This window comes from Myotis yumanensis, unplaced genomic scaffold (genome assembly GCF_028538775.1).
Source record: "Myotis yumanensis isolate MYYU_CA2020_CCGP unplaced genomic scaffold, mMyoYum1.0.hap1 SCAF_20, whole genome shotgun sequence".
NCBI classification, from domain to species: Eukaryota; Metazoa; Chordata; class Mammalia; order Chiroptera; family Vespertilionidae; genus Myotis; species Myotis yumanensis.
Window position 1 is genome coordinate 10689963 of NW_027223771.1, and position 16205 is coordinate 10706167.

Consider the following 16205-nt stretch of genomic DNA (forward strand, 5'->3'; position numbering starts at 1 on the left):
GCCAGGTGACGAAAGCGTCACGATGGGGCCTGACGCTGGTCGAGGGGTCAGGGGAGCCTGCCCCGGGGAGGTGACCTCAGCCGAGGTCTAAAGGTGGGAGGGGGGAGGAGTGTGGGACTAGGCCCTTCCAAGCAGAGGGAAGAGGGAGGCAGGTGGGACAGGACACGCTGGGGACCCTGAAAGTCCCAGGTGGGGCCGGAAGTCGTCGTTTTTTAAATATATCTTTATTGATTTCAGAGAGGAAGGGAGAGAGATGGAAACATCCATGATGAGAGAGAATCATGGATCGGCTGCCTCCTGCACGCCCCCCACTGGGGATCGAGCCCGCAACCCGGGCATGTGCCCTTGACCAGAAATCGAACCGGGACCCTTCCGTCTGCAGACCAACGCTCTAACCACTGAGGCACACGGGCCGGGGCTGGAGGCAAGTTCTTTTTTTTTTAGATGATTCATGAACTCTTTTTTTTTTTAATTGTTTTATTGCTTAAAGTATTACAAAGAGTATTACATATGTCTCCTTGTCCCCCCCGCAAGTTCTTTTTATTGCTGCATTCCGTTTCCATCGTCTGTGAGGGAGCCGAGGAATGAATGGGTGAAGGGAGGATGGGGGCAGATGGACCAGGTATGAAGCCGTAATCCACAGCACAGCCTGCAACCGGGAAACAGAGCCAGCTTCCAGGTCCCGCCGGCCCAGGGGTGCCCCCCCTACCCCCGACTGCGCCCGGGATGGCACCCAGCACCCTGCCTCTGACGGACCGGCTCTCCTCCTCCGCCCTGGGCACCAGCCTACAGGGACCGGTCTTGTTTACCACCACGGCCTGACGCCCAGCCCACCGCCTTGCAGACCAAGCATCGCACGCCAAGACTTAACGAGCTGGTCGGGCAGGAGGCAAACACAGAGAGAGCATCAGAGGCCGCGGGGCGGGGGAGGGTGGAGTCGCCAGTGAGTCAAAGGCGAGTCAGCTGCCAGCGGCAGTTGGCACGGGAGGCCCGGAGCCGCGTGGGGCCCACACCTGCCGGGGGCCTGTGGCGGGCAGGTTTGGGGACAGGCCCGGGGCCGCCAGGGGTGAGCGAGGACGCAGGTGCGGGAGCGGCGAGGAGGAGCCACGGGGTGGGCCCCTTCTAGCTGCCCTGAAGGCTCTGGCTTGCACCTGCCAGGTCACGCCTCGGCCTTTCAAAGGAGACACCTGCCCGGCCGGTGTGGCTCAGTGGTTGGGACGTCCACCTAGGAACCAGGAGGTCAGGGTTCGATTCCCGGTCAGGGCATGTGCCTGGGTTGCGGGCTCCATCCCCAGTGTGGGGCGTGCAGGAGGCAGCCGATCCGTGATTCTCTCTCATCATTGATGTTTCTTTTTTTTTTTTTTTTTTTTTTTTTTTTAATATATTTTATTGATTTTTTACAGCGAGGAAGGGAGAGAGATAGAGAGTTAGAAACATCGATGAGAGAGAAACATCGATCAGCTGCCTTCTGCACATCTCCTACTGGGGATGTGCCCGCAACCCAGGTACATGCCCTTGACCGGAATCGAACCTGGGACCTTTCAGTCCGCAGGCCGACGCTCTATCCACTGAGCCAAACCGGTTTCGGCATCATTGATGTTTCTATCTCGCTCTCCCTTCCTCTCTGACATCAATAAAAAATGTATATATTTTTAAAAAAAGAGAGACACCCACACAGGACACTTCACAGCTTCTCTACTGCACGTGTGCCTGTGGGCCTGTGTGTCCGGGCCGAGTTCCCCTGAGACACACGCACTCCAGTAATGTGGGTAGGGTGCTCCCTTTTCTTTTTTTAAAATATATATATATTTTTAATATATTTTATTGATTTTTTACAGAGAGGAAGGGAGAGGGATAGAGTTAGAAACATCGATGAGAGAGAAACATCGATTAGCCACTTCCTGCACACTCCCCACCGGGGATGTGCCCGCAACCAAGGTCCATGCCCTTGACCGGAATCAAACCCGGGACCCTTCAGTCCGCAGGCCGACCCTCTATCCACTGAGCCACACCGGCCAGGGCTTAAAATATATTTTTATTGATTTCGGAGAGGAAGGCAGAGGGAGAGAGAAACATCCATGATGAGAGAGCATCACGGATCGGCTGCCTCCTGCACGGCCCCCACTGGGGATGGAGCCCGCCACTCGGGCCTGTGCCCTGACCGGGAATCGAACCCTGACCTCCTGGTTCCTAGGTCGACGCTCAACCACGGAGCCACGCCGGCCGGGTGGCCTCGTCACTCCACACCGGTGACCCCCCGTCTGTGTTCAGCGTTGCTCCTTCACACCCTTCAGTCCGGGGCCAGCGGGGCCAGCGGGTCACCCTTGGCCCGTGTGCTTCCCTGCACGTGCCCGTCTGCACACGTCCCGGGGCAGTGGGTCCGGATCGGGCCTGAGGGACAGAGAGGCGTCACCGGCTGCCCCGACCAGTCTTGGTGTCAGCGCCCGCCTCCCTGGCCTGGCGCCCGGCCAGCCCCAGCTCCGAGATCCAGGCCACTGGAACCTGCTGCCGGCTGATGCGGCCACACCTCACCTGTGGCCTCACCTGTGGCCTCACCGGCCGGCCGGAGCCGAAGCAGGAAGGGCGGCGGCCTTGAGCTCTGTCCACCGCTCCCTCCTCAGTAGCTGGCGCAAGGCTCTCGGGCCAGCATGTCAAACTCAAAGGCTAAACACGAGCCAAATACATGAGGCATGTGGCGTGGGGGACGCGAGTTTGACATGCTTGCTCTAGGGAGCGTGCATGAGTGAGGGGTGGCCTCATGCCTGTTCAGTGGGCCTGAGTAAGCCCTGACCAGGCCACATGCCCCCCTACCCCCGAGCCAGCCACATGCCCTCCCGGCTCCCCCCCCCCCCCGCCCCCCAGGTCTCCCCTGCTGCTCTTTGGACACAGGACTCCAGCCCCCAGGGACCAGCCTGGAGCACCCCCATGGCCTGGCACCCAGAGGACCCTGCGTTTGACCCCACACCTCTCCTGGGATGTCATTCCTTTAAAAATACATTTCTATTGATTTCAGGGAGGAAGGGAGAGAGTCAGAAACATCCATGATGAGAGAGAATCACGGATCGGCCGCCTCCTGCACGCCCCACACTGGGGATGGAGCCCCCAACCCGGGCCTGTGCCCTGACCGGGCTGGAAACCGGGACCCTTCAGTCCACAGGCCGATGCTCTACCCACCGAGCCACACCGGCCAGGGCTTTATGGTGACCTTTCGGAAGCTCTGGCCTGGCGACTCCTGTGGGCTCTGCCCCCACGCCCACCCAGCTGCACCCACACGCGTGTGTGAATGTCTGTGGGTGCATTTAACATCGGGTTGCCGAGCCCCACCCTGAATGACGGGGAGTCCCCGGTTCGCCCTGTCCTCCAGCTCCAAGTCTCCCTGGAGCACTGTGTCCCCGTCTGGTCCGCATTCTCAGCTTCCTGGCCGGGCTCGGCGCCTGGACGGCTCTGGCTGCCAGGGACTCTGAGTGGCTTGCCAGTGGGCCCGTGTGTCCTTACCCACTGACCTATTGCAAAAGGCCGTCTCCTTGTAGGCTCGACGGGATCAGATAACGAATTCGATAGCGTGTGTGACCACCGTTTGCTGACCGCTCATTTTCGGCTGGACCCTGCGCTGAGCATTCTGCATGAACCAACCCGGTGAAGAAGGGATCATCTCCGCTTTGAAGACAAGATACTGAAGCACGGTGAGGCTCAGGGGTGGAGCATGGACCTAGGGATCTATGGACTGATGAACCGGGAGGTCAGGGTTGAATTCCCAGTCAGGGCACATGCCCGGGGTGTGGGCTCGATCCCCAGTGTGGGGCCTGCAGGAGGCGGCCGATCCATGATTCTCTCTCATCACGGATGTTTCTCTCTCTCTCTCTCTCCCTCCCCCTTCCTCCTGAAATCAATAAAATATATATTTTAGCCCTAGCCAACTTGGCTCAGCGGACAGAGCATCAGCCTGCGGGACTGAGGGGTCCCGGGTTCCATTCCGGTCAAGGACACATGCCCAGGTTGTGGGCTCGATCCCCAGTGTGGGGCGTGCAGGAGGCAGCCGATCCATGATTCTCTCTCATCATTGATGTTTCTCTCTCTCTCCCTCTCCCTTCCTCTCTGAAATCAATAAATATATATATTTAAAATATATATATACATATTTTTTTTAAAAAGAATCAACCAATGAATCATAAGTGGAACAAATCTCTCTCTCTCTCAGATCAATAAATTTTTTTTTTAAAAAAAGAAAAATTAATTCTAAATAAACTCCACAAGAACTTCTTCTCCTTGCCAGTTGGCAACGATCTTTCTGATGTTAACCCCCCCCCCACCCCGGCTCCCCATTAAACCCCTCATGAGTCAGGGACGAATGCCACTCCCCCCAGGCCCTGCGGCCACCGGAACCGCCCTCCCTGGGGTGACCTCCACGTGAACCCGAACGCACCTGTCAAGTCTGTCCTCATCAGACCTGACTCCCAGCAGCTCTGGACACGGCTGACCCTGGCTCCCAGGACCCGGTGTTCTGCTTCCTCCCACCCCCTTTTCCTCCGGGGGTTCATCCCTCCACTTCCTTCTCCTTGAACTCCGTGCCCCTGATCAGCCTCAGAGCTTTAAGTATCATTTACAGGATGACGAGTCCCCAAATGCTATCCTCCCCCCCCCCCCCGCCCCCAACGCCTCTGCCGGAACCCTCTACTTATGCACCCAGGATGTGTGATCATCGCCAACTCTGTCTCCTACCCTGCCCCCCATCTACCAGGAAACTAGTGGGTCCCCTTCAAAATATATCCAGAATGGGACCCCTTCTCCCTGCCTCCACCCCACCACCCTGGTCCGAGTCACTGCTGTCGGGCACGTGGGTTCAGCCAGCGCCTCCTCCTCATAGGTGTCCCTGCTTTTACGCTTCCTGTCTTTTTGGTCTGCTGGCCACACGGCAGCCAGAACGATCCTTTAAAACCTAAGTCGGAGCCCGGCTGGTGTGGCTCAGTGGTTGAGCATCGACTTTTGGGCCACACGAGGTTACACGGTTTGATTCCCGGTCAGGGCACGGTATTCCCGGGTTGTGGGCTCGATCCCCAGTGTGGGGTGTGCAGGAGGCAGCCGATCCACGATTCTCATCATTGGTGTTTCTCTCTCTCTCTTTCTCTCTCTCTCTCTCTCTTCCTCTCTAAAATCAATAAAAATAAAATTTTAAAAAATCAAATCAAATCTTCGTCAGATCATGTTAGTTTTAAGCTTTTTAAAATTTTATTAATTTAGTGTGTGTGTGTGTGTGTGTGTGTATTTAGACAGAGAGAAAGGGAGAGAGAGAAACATCAATGATGAGGGAGAACCATGGATCGGCTGCCTCCTGCACGCCCCACACTGGGGATCGAGCCCACAACCCGGGCCTGTGCCCTGACCGGGAATCGAACCCTGACCTCCTGGTTTCTAGGTCAATGCTCAACCACTGAGCCACACCGGCCGGGCCTGCTCTACTTTTTCTCCTGTCTCTACCACTTACTACTGTCTTCCAACTCCCAGCATAAAAAATTATGTTTTCCGCCCTAACCGGTGTTGCTCAGTGAACAGAACGCAGGCCTGTGGAACAAAGGGTCCCGGGTTCGATTCTGGTCAAGGGCATGTACCTTGGTTGCGGGCACATCCCCAGTAGGAGGTGTGCAGGAGGCAGCTGATTGATGTTTCTCTCTCATTGATGTTTCTAACTCTCTATCCCTCTCCCTTCCTCTCTGTAAAAAATCAATAAAAAATATATATTAAAAAAAAAGTTATGTTTTTCATCCATATCTCCCCCATTAGAGCAATAAATCTATACAGGCAGGGGGTCTTCTGTTTTCTTCACGGATGTTTCCCAAACTCATAGGAAATCGAAACCCAGGAGTTGGGCATTGCTCCCGGTCACCAAGCCAACACGTGACTGACGAGCGAGGGGAACCCCCGTCCGAGATTGTAAATTCCTTCCTTATCGTCCTCCCACCCAGTGGCCAGAGAACGGTGAGCAGCTGAAAGGACCCCAGGCTGCAAGATTATCCCTAGAATCAGCAGAACCCACCAGGTTGTTACAACCCACCACCTCCTTCCTCCTTAGAGTTCTACAGTGGCTTCCCATTCCCCATTAAGCAAAGTCACGGGCTGAACTTGGTTCTTTATTTATTTACTGGTGGCCCGGTGCACGAAATTCGTGCCCACGAAAAGGGGATTCATTAGAGGAAATATTTTAATACTGCTATTGGCCCTTTCTCTATTATAGAAGTGTCAGAGACGAAAGAAAATTAGTAAAATGTATCTGGAAATCAGACTCCTGTCAGAGTCTGGGGCACGCCGCGGGACCCAGAGTCAAGTCCCGGCCCACCCGTGCCTGCCTCAAAATCTCGCCAGACCGAGACCCGCCGGGCAGCCGGGAAGGGTGGGGGGGTAGGGAGAGGGAGGCGGCGGTGTCTGCAGCCTCAGGTCCCTGCTGATGGGTCCTTAAGGCGTCACGGTGTTACGGCGTTATGGTGTTGAGTTGTGACGACCGTTTGCCTATTAGCCTTTTATTATGATGATTTATTTACTTTTTAATTTGGTTCTCTAGACCTGTAGTCACTGAGGCTAATACGATCCCTCATTTCCATTATAATCCGGCCTCTCTACCAGAGAAGACATCCTTGGGCAAAAATCCTATTTTGTGGAGTTAGTCCACAGTTTGTAGGGCTCTTTCAACACACTTTCTGCCCTGGCCGGTTTGGCTCAGTGGATAGAGCGCCAGCCCTCGGACTCAAGAGCCCCCGTTTCAATTCCAGTCAAGGGCACAGGCCGGGATTGTGGGGTCGATCCCCAGGGTGGGGCGTGCAGGAGGCCGCCAATCCATGATTCCTTCTCATCATTGATGTTTCTCTCTGTCTCCCGCTCCCTCCCTCTCTGACATCAATAAAAAAAATATTAAAAAAAAAATACAAGAGTGCTTGCCCAGGGCCTCAACATAATGAAAGTGTTTTTATTTTATTTTATTATTATTTTCTAATATATTTTTATTGATTTCAGAGAGGAAGGGAGAGGGAGCGAGAGAGAGAGAAACATCCATGATGAGAGGGAGTCATGGATCAGCTGCCTCCTGCATGCCCCACACTCGGGATGGAGCCCGTAACCCGGGCCTGTGCCCTGCCCTCCCGGTTCCTAGGTGGATGCTCAACCACTGAGCCACACCGGCCCGACCCCCTGGTAATTGTTTGCCCTGTGGGTTCAACTTGACACGTGCATCCCTGACCACGCCCCTGGAGCATCTATCAATCAAAACTAGACCTGCCTTTTTTCAGAGCAGGAAAATGCTGCTTTCGGTTCCCAGCAGCGCAAAGCCCCGGCTGCCTCCTCCGAACCTCCCTCTCCCCAAGTGAGACCCACCGCAGGGCGAGGGCGGTGCGAGAGACTCCATCCACAGCGTGCAATTCATAGGGACGCCCCCGAAGCTCAGAAATCCAGATAGACGGCCCTTTCATGCTACATTTTTAAACCAGCAAAATGGATGATGCAAAAAAAAAAAAAAAAAATCACAAGGAGCAAACCATGAAACTTTAAAGGCGACGGGATCCTCGGACCCGGTCCGCCTCCTACCTTTCAGCCCAGCCGAGCCGCTCACTCGCGGTCCCGGGAGGAACCTTGACCTCCAACCTCGATGCTGGTGCTGCACGTCAGCCCGAAGTCGGGGTGGCTCCGGGGAGCCATGGTCCTCCACCCCTCGCCCCGCTCGGCTGGGAGGTGCAGGGGGCGCGCTGCAGGGACCCGGGGCGGAAGGGCGTGTGCACGCGCGCTTCCCGGCGCGATCCTTCCCTTGCAAGGCTTAGCTCGGGACCGGGCGGCGCCCCGCCCTCCTCCAGGCCGCACCCCGAGATCGGACTTTGCACGGCCGGGGAGCCCCCGGGGCTGCAGGTCGGCGAGCTCACCCGGATTCCCTCCTGCACAACTAGCAGGCGGAGCGCGATTCTTCCGGAGCCGCAGTCGCGGACAGGAACCCGCCTGGGACGCGGCGCGGCGGGTGGCAGAGGCACCTGCTCCTCCTCTCCAGCCCCTTCCACGGTCCCCGAGACCCCAGACACCGCGCTTCACGGCCTTGACTGGGGGAGGCCATGGCGGGAGGTCAGGGGAGGCGAAGGCGGAACCGCGCCGGCGGAGGAGGCGGGGTCTCTCCAGGTCCCGCCCTCTTCTGGGATCTAGCCAATCGCCACGCGCCCCGAAACACGGCCCCGCCCCCGGCCCTCGGCCTGCGAGCCGCCTGGCCGGTAATAATTAAGCAGCGGGGGGCGGGGCGTCGCGTCAGCGCTGGGCGCCGACCAATCAGGAGCACTTCCCGTGTCGCGTCACAGGCCGAGCAACCAAACAGAAAAGTTTACTAAACAGCGGACGAGAGGCCGGCGGCGGCGGCGGCGACGGGACCAGAACGAGCGCGGCGGTTCGTCGGCCTCACCTGTCCTCCTTCACCCGCGGCGACCGGCGGCGGGCAGCGCGTCCGGCGGAGAGGGCCGCCGCCAGGTGAGGCGAGGTGAGGAGCGAGCGGCCGGGGCGGCGCCGGTTCCCCTCCCCTCCCCCCCTCCTTCCCCGTGAGGCGCGGCCGGGCCCGGCCGGAAGCGGACGGAGGGCGGCAGGTGGCGGCGGGGGGCCGTGCGGCCGCTGAGGGCCCGAGGCCGAGGGTCCCGGCGCGGAGGGGGGCGCGGCGTGAGGAACCCCCGCGGCCGTGTTCCGGGGCAGTTGGCGGGCGGCGGTCCCGGACGTCCGGGGTCCCCGAGTTCCCAAGTCCCCGAGCGCCCGGGCTGCCTGCCCTTCCGGGACCTTCCACCTGCCGCGCCCGCCGACGGGAAGGGGCCGGAGTTGGTCGCGCTCCCGGGCGGCTGGGCCCAGAGTTTGTGCATTTTTTCTCTCCCTCTTTCGACGTCGTAACTTTCGGGGTCGCGCGGGCCAGTCCCGTGGGTGTTGGGAGCGATTTTAACTTTATTTCGGGGCCGCGCGCGGGCGACGCGCTGTCGTGATTTGTTGTTGTTTTTTGTTGTTGTTGTTTTCACGACTCGGAAGTCGGGGCCCGACGGGACCTGCCCGCAGCGGGTGGACGTTTTTATTTGGACCCGTTTCCCGGCCGTCAACGCGGGGCGGCGATCTGGGATGGTTTGCAAGCTCCTTTTTGCAAAATCCGGGATTTTATTTTATTTTTTAAAGTGTCAAACGCCCCCTACACTGTTCAAAAAGTTTTTTTTTTAATTAATGTGTAGTTGGCACGTGATATTAGCCTGAGGGGTGCAACGCGGTGACGCTACGTGTCCAGACTCCAGTGGCCCCCGAGCCCCTAAAGACCCACAAACTTTGGATGTTGAGGTTAATTATGTAACGATTATGTTACCACTTTTATTTATATTTTTTTATTTTTAGGGCGCCCTCCCTGCCCGGGTCCTTAGGGTCCAGGGCTTGGGGGTGGGGGGGTGGGGAAAAGTTTTTCCTGACAAATAAATGCACATTGAAATTTCCCCAAATTTAAACATTTCCCCCAAAATTTGGCTTTGCAACGCTTTCTTTCGGTCGATCCTGTTGAATGTTGGTGGACTCAGGAACCATGAAAATTTTTAAAAAAATAAAATTGACAATCGCTCTAGGATTGCTTAATATATAAAACCTGTTGTATGCATTTAAAAAAAATAAACAAAATGGAAATATATGGAAGGGGAGGTGCAGGGATCCCAATGGCACAGGAGGTAATTTTAGGGGTTGGTGGGCTATTTTTTTTTTTTTAATTGATTGCAGAGAGGAAGGGAGAGGGAGGGGGAGAGAGAAACATGGATGAGAGAGAATCGTGGATCCGCCGCCTCCTGCACGCCCCCTAGTGGGGATGGAGCCCACGACCCAGGCATGTGCCCTTGATCTGGAATCAAACCTGGGACCCTTCCGTCTGCAGGCCGAGGCTCTATCCACTGACCCACACGGGCCAGGACTGTGGACTTTTTTTTTTTAATATATTTCATTGATTTTTTACAGAGAAGAAGGGAGAGGGATAGAGAGTTAGAAACATCGATGAGAGAGATCAGATCGATCAGCTGCCTCCTGCACTCCCCCCACTGGGGATGTGCCCGCAACCAGGGTACATGCCCTTGACCGGAATCAAACCCAGGACCCTTGAGTCCGCAGGCCGACGCTCTATCGCTGTGGACTATTTATCTTGATCGTGGCAAGAACTTCCTTGTGTCCAAACCAATCACACCTCCCACGGGAAGGAGGTGCAGTTTATCATGTGTCGGTTATACCTTCAGGAAGCCAAGAAAATATTGAAATACATATTTTAGCCCTGGCCCAGCGGTGTGGCTCAGTGGTAGGAGCTTTCACCCCCCGCCCCCCATGCACTTGAAGGGTCCCAGGTTCGACCCCAGGCCAGGGTGTATTCTGGGAGGCAACCCATAGGTGTGTCTCTGTCTCGCCCCCTCTCCCTTTTCTCTCTAAAATCAATGAATAAGTGTCCTCCATGTATATGGACACACACACACACATATATATATGTTTAATATGTAATATGTGTTTAATGTACCACAAAAGACGACTATGTAACACAGTGCGGTATAAAGAAGCAGAACGTAGTACAATCCATGACTCCACCCCCAAACTTGGATCTGTTTCTGTGTTTCTTCCCGTCCTTGTTCCTCCTCACCCAGGTAATGGGTCTAGTCTGGTAGGTTTTGTGTTCATCATCCCCTTGCCTTTAAAAAACAAAAAAAGTTTCATGACATAATATTTGTACGTTTTTCCATTTGCTTTTTCTCCTGGGTTTTATAAAAATTGCGTGTGGTCGTAGTCTGTTCATTTCATTGCCGCACAGCGATGTCTTCATCTTCCATCGCTCACGGGCGTTTTGATTGTGGGCTGTTTTTTATTTTTATTTTGTTTTGCTGTCAACAGTCAGCCCTCGGAACATTTCTTGTTTCTTGACTCTGGTGCCCAAGAGCAAGAGCCTCTGTCGCACAGAGTGCAGATCGCATTGCCAGAGTTTTAGGTAGTCGGGAGCGACATCGATGGAAATGCTGGAAATGAAATGAATCAAAAGCACGAAAAACGTTAGGGTTCTCCCTTCTGTTCTCGTGGGGGGTGCGTAGCCGTAAGGATTCGTGCCTGTGTTTTGAGCCTGTGCCTGAGAAACCAGGATTTCTTGTTCACCTGCGCGTGATGGATCTTTTCCTTTGAAATCACATCGTGAGCTGTCTGGCAGTAGGCGTGACCTTTTTCAGTGTGAAAATCAGAGAGCCCTGGCCAGTGTGGCGCGGTTGGCGTGTCTGTCCCATACACCAGCGGGTGGCGGGTTGATGTCTGGGCATATAGGGGAAGCCACCAATGGGTGTGTCATTTGCACATGGATGTTTTTCTTTTCTCTCTCTCTCCCTGCCTCCCTCTCTAAAAAAAAAAGTAGGAAAAACACACTTGATTGTATGTGACATCCATCACTCTGGCTGTGCTCCCCTCTCCACCCTGTGTAATCTGGCAAATGACAGTCACACCTTGGACATGTTGTGAGTCTGGTTCCAGATCACCTTCATAAAGCAAGTATTGCAAATAGCCCTGGCCCGTGTGGCTCAGTGGGTAGAGCGTCCGCCTGGGGGCACGTGCCCTGGTTGCGGGCTCGATGGTGCAGGAGGCCGCTGATCAATGATTCTCTCTCATCATGGATGTTTCTATCTCTCTCTCTCTCTCTCTCCCTCCCTCCCTCCCTCTCCCTCTCCCTTCCTCTCTGAAATCAATAAAGAAATATATATATATATTTTTAAAAGATAATGAAAACAAGCCACGAGCTGTCAGGAAATCTCTGCAAATCATTAAAAAAAAATGTATCGAAAAGAATCTTTTTTTGCTGGTGGAGGGTCTTGCCTTCAGTTTAAAAAAAAAAAAAAAAAGGCAACTTCAGTGAAGCACCTGAAAGCGGAGTGCCACGAAACGAGGTGTGCCTGCCCTTCTGGAACCTCCCGCGCCCCAGCAGGCTCCGGTGAAAACAGCCTGTGCGGGTTGATCCTTCGAGGGTCACAGACGGGGGTTAAGGGGAGCCCCTGGCAGGTGGCAGGGCCTGCAGGAAAGGGTTAGGGTGTCCTTTGGGGGAAGATCCGCGGGGGGTATTCACCTGGAGCTGTTTGCTCACCACCCACTTAAGTGCTTGTCCCTTCCTGGGCCGAGATTTGGGAGCGCCCAAGGTGAGCTTCTGTTTGTTTATCCTGCTCGCTGCAGGGACATGACAAATGAGGGAGCAGCATTCATTTCCTGAAAATGGGGTGTGTGTATGTGTGTGTGTGTAATAGGAGTTTATGTATAGCTTTGAATAACCTGTTTTTAAAGGCATAGGCATAGAGATGATTTGAGTTTATTATTGTTTTTTTATAGTATATGTCAGTGATGGCCAACCTATGACACGCGTGTCAGAGGTGACACGAAACTCATTTTTTTGGTTGATTTTTCTTTGTTAAATGGCATTTAAATATATAAATTAAATATCAAAAATATAAGTCTTTGTCTTACTATGGTTGCAAATATCAAAAAATTTCTATATGTGACACGGCACCAGAGTTCAGTTAGGGTTTTTCAGAATGCTGACATGCCGAGCTCAAAAGGTTCACCATCACTGGTATATGTAGTTTGCAGACAGATAATCAGGATGCTTTATTTTGGAAGGGCTGTTTTGTTCTGTCTTTTAAAAACTATATATGCTTTTTATTGATTTCAGAGAGGAAGGGGAAGGGGGGGAGAGAGAGAGAGAAACATCAATGATGAGAGATTCCTGGATCGGCTGCCTCTGGCACCCCTCCTGCTGGGGATGGAGCCCGCAACCCCGGGACTGTGCCCTGACCGGGAATCGAACCCTGACCTCCTGGTTCCTAAGTCGATGCTCAACCCCTGAGCCTCACCAGCTGGGCTTTGTTCTGTTTTTTAAAAACCTCATTTTTGGATTTGATTATAAGGGCAACATGTTTTGGGCTTAAAAAAAAAAACCCACTTGAAGAAGGAATAGAAAGTTAGAGTAAGTAACCATTGTTGAAGTTTGGCCGGTACACCCCCAGCCTTTCTGTTTGTGAGTATTCGCATCTCTAAACAAGTTGAATTCTACACAGGATTAGCCTGCCTCCCCCTTCAAAGCTTACCCCAAACGCGATCCGTCTCCATAGACAATAAAATGCAAACTTTTCACTGACTGTAGACCCTACGTTTCTACAGTGGCCTCCGCAGCGGCTGGTGGTGCCAGCGTGTCGTAGGTGTTCAGAAGGTTTGATGAATGAATACGCGTTCTTGTTAACTTGGAATCTTACTGTGTAATCATCAGAGAATGTCACCTGTTTGGTGCTTTTCAAAATTGTGTTAGTGACTATAACGTCTAAAGTTTTTCTATGACCAGGAAAGCTTTTCTTTTGACAGCTAGTGATCCCCCTTTTATCTTTTCACCTTTTCCTCGCTGAGGCTGCTAAGGAGGGAGAAGGGGACTTACAGCTGCCAGTCTGTCTCCTGTCACTGTTCTGTGTCGCGCAGCCGACGTGGGTATGTGACACGGCGCGTGAACATACTTGAGGATTAGGGATGCTTTTGTCCTTTGCTAGCCTGTGGTCGCAGCATTGTGATCCCTGTTCCTTTTTATTTATTTTTTATTTCTTTAGTAGAGGCCCGGTGCATGATTCGTGCACTGGTGGGGGGCGTGGCCTGCAGGGATCAGCTGCTGTGGGAGCACCGCGCATCTCGGTCAGCTGCGTGGCTGTGGACCTGTCCCCTGAGCGGCTGCTCCCGCTGTGGGAGCGCACTGACCACCAGGGGGCAGCTCCTGCGTTGGGCATCTGCCCTCTGGTGGCTGGTATGCATCATAGTGACCGGTCGACCGGTCGTTCTGGTTGGTCCACTGTTTGGTCACTGGGCTTTTATATATAGATATTTTATTGATTTTTTACAGAGAGGAGGGAGAGGGATAGAGAGTTAGAAACATCGATGGGAGAGAAACATCGATCAGCTGCCTCCTGCACGCCCCCTACTGGGGATGTGCCTGCAACCAAGGTACATGCCCTTGACCGGAATCGAACCCGGGACCCTTCAGTCCGCAGGCCGGCGCTCTAACCACTGAGCCACACCAGTTAGGGTTCCCTTTTCCTTTTTAATTCGCATCTATTGTTCGCCCGCTGGACTTAACGCGATTCGCTGTCTCTGAGAAAGATGCGTCTTCTTTCAGCTGGTTTTTGCTTTCTTCTCTATTTGTTTCCTCTGTGCGTCGTATTCTGCTGAATGGCCTGTCACCACCTCCCCTTCCTGCCATACTCACTCTGCTTTCTCCCCTTCATGTCTTAGAAGATGCACATCAGGGACTGCACGCCCAGGCACCGACCTCGCTTTCGTAGGCAATGTGTATTTGGCAGGGAAATATATTTGTTTACTTATTATTTTAACAATATTTTTATTGATTTCAGAGAGGAAGGAAGAGGGAGAGCGAGAGAAGAAACATCCATGATGAGAGAGAATCATGGATCGGCTGCCTCCTGCACACCCCCCACTGGGGATCGGGCCCAAAACCCAGGCATGTGCCCTGGAGGGGAACCGAACCCGGGACCCTTCAGTCCTCAGGCCGAGGCTCTACCCACTGAGCCGCACCAGCGAGGGCCAGGGAAATATTTTTAAAAATCACTTGTTTTCTCCATTAGCTGGTGGTTTTCAGACTTTCTCCTGAGTGAGCCCAGCCATGTTTTGCTCGTGTCAGAGGGGTCCTTTCAGCCATGCCACCCGCCTGTGGGGCCCAGGGATGACGCGAAGGATTCACTTCTGTAGGAAGACGAGTGTGGGCTGTTCTCATCCTGTGAAATTCTAAAGCCGGCCCCAGTCTGCTCTCTGTCCCAAAGGCTGTTCCTCATAGACGAGATGCCGAGCCTCGATGGGGACTTTTTAATCAAAAGGGAATCGAGAACAAGTTGTTCGCCAGCTCGTTCTCTCCTAAGTTGTTTGCAGTTGATGTCAACCTCCGAGCAGCTCCCACAGGGAGATAGTCAGTCCTTTGACTCGTTGATGTTGGGGAAGTGATATTGTCACGTTCAGTCGGGGAGTCCGAGACCTCGCAGACACCGTGTTCCTACGAGGCAATATTGTTAAATAATCGTGGGCGTGCTGTCACTGTCCTCCCTTTATTTCTGCTCTTTCCTTCTGCTGCGGATTTAGAAGGCGAACACAATACCTTTATTTTTAACCTGTGAGCCGCCTTAGGATGGTATTTATCACCTTGAACTTCTTTCAAGGAGATCCCGGAGGACTCCGCGCAGTCTGGAATAGCCATGTCCACCTCTCTGCTCTTCTGGCTCTAGATCGAGAGCGATCCTGGTGTTATACTCGAGGCCCGGTGCACGAGATTCATGCACAGGTCGGGTCCCTAGGCCCGGCTGGCAATCAGGGCCGATCCGGCCTTCCTTCCCCACCTGCCGGCTGCCGGCTGGGCCCCTTCCCCGCTGCTGGCCGGGGCCTTCCTTCGTCCCATGCTGCCCTTTGGTGGTGAGCGCACGTCATAGTGAGTGGTCGGTCTCCCGGTCGCACTCCCGAGGGGATACTTTGCGTATTAGCCTTTTATATATAGAGATTGTGACGAGTGCCTGTTTTGTACAAATAATTAACTTGGCAGTGAGATACGGTGTCGGGGCAAAGGTTTCTTTGGTTCCCATCACTGTCTACTGGTTTTATGCTTGCCAGATTTTAAGACGTAAGCATTTGCCGTGTCCTGCTCTCCCCAGTCCCCGGCTGTAACTCAGCTTGTCTACTGTGTCTGCTGTTGGCGCCTGGGCCTCTTCTGCTTCCCGTGTTCCTCAGCGAGTGTCCGTCCGTCCCACCGTGGAGGACAGCCTGGACCTGACTCCTGAAGTGCCGCGAGTCCGTGCAGAGGGTCTTGGGAGGAGGCCTGTGAACGGCCTTTCAGTCCGGCCACTTCCGAGGCAGAACGGCGCCTGCAGCTGTTGGGCTTCTGCAGGGAATCGCCCCATAGTCATGTCTCCTCGCAATTATGTGCGTTTCCCTTTCTCACAAAGGCGTCTCTTTTTATCCAGAACAAGCCCCTCCGCTCTGTGTTCTAGACGTGGATTTTCTTGGAGGAAAAATGCTCGCAGGGTTTTGAACTTTGAAAACTGTAAACTTATATTGAAAATTCTTTATATAAACTTAACGTATATTTGAAGAAGAGCCACTTTAGTTTGCTTTCAGTTTGAATTTGCTTTTATTACTCAGTCAGATTTTTG

At 53.8% G+C, this 16205-nt stretch overlaps 1 protein-coding gene and 1 long non-coding RNA gene across 4 annotated transcripts in view; one reads left to right on the forward strand and one right to left on the reverse strand.

Moving 5' to 3' along the window:
* Window positions 1–306: 306 nt before the first annotated feature.
* Window positions 307–8101, reverse strand: LOC138998393 (uncharacterized). Of its 2 annotated transcripts, none has more exons than XR_011469153.1 (3): window positions 7899–8101; window positions 1014–2391; window positions 307–649 (listed from the first exon to the last, which is right to left on the reverse strand). It is a non-coding gene; the product is annotated as an uncharacterized lncRNA (long non-coding RNA). The 2 variants fall into 2 exon arrangements; XR_011469152.1 differs by having other exon boundaries at window positions 337–649; window positions 2181–2391.
* Window positions 8102–8334: 233 nt separating this feature from the next.
* ZFAND6 (zinc finger AN1-type containing 6) overlaps window positions 8335–16205 on the forward strand; it is a 50601-nt gene continuing 42730 nt past the window's right edge. The window contains exon 1 of one of the 2 annotated variants that reach the window (XM_070400675.1): window positions 8335–8494. The gene's annotated coding sequence lies outside the window, so the exon portion shown is untranslated. The remainder of the gene's footprint in view (window positions 8495–16205) is intronic. The other variant, XM_070400676.1, reaches the window with a different exon arrangement.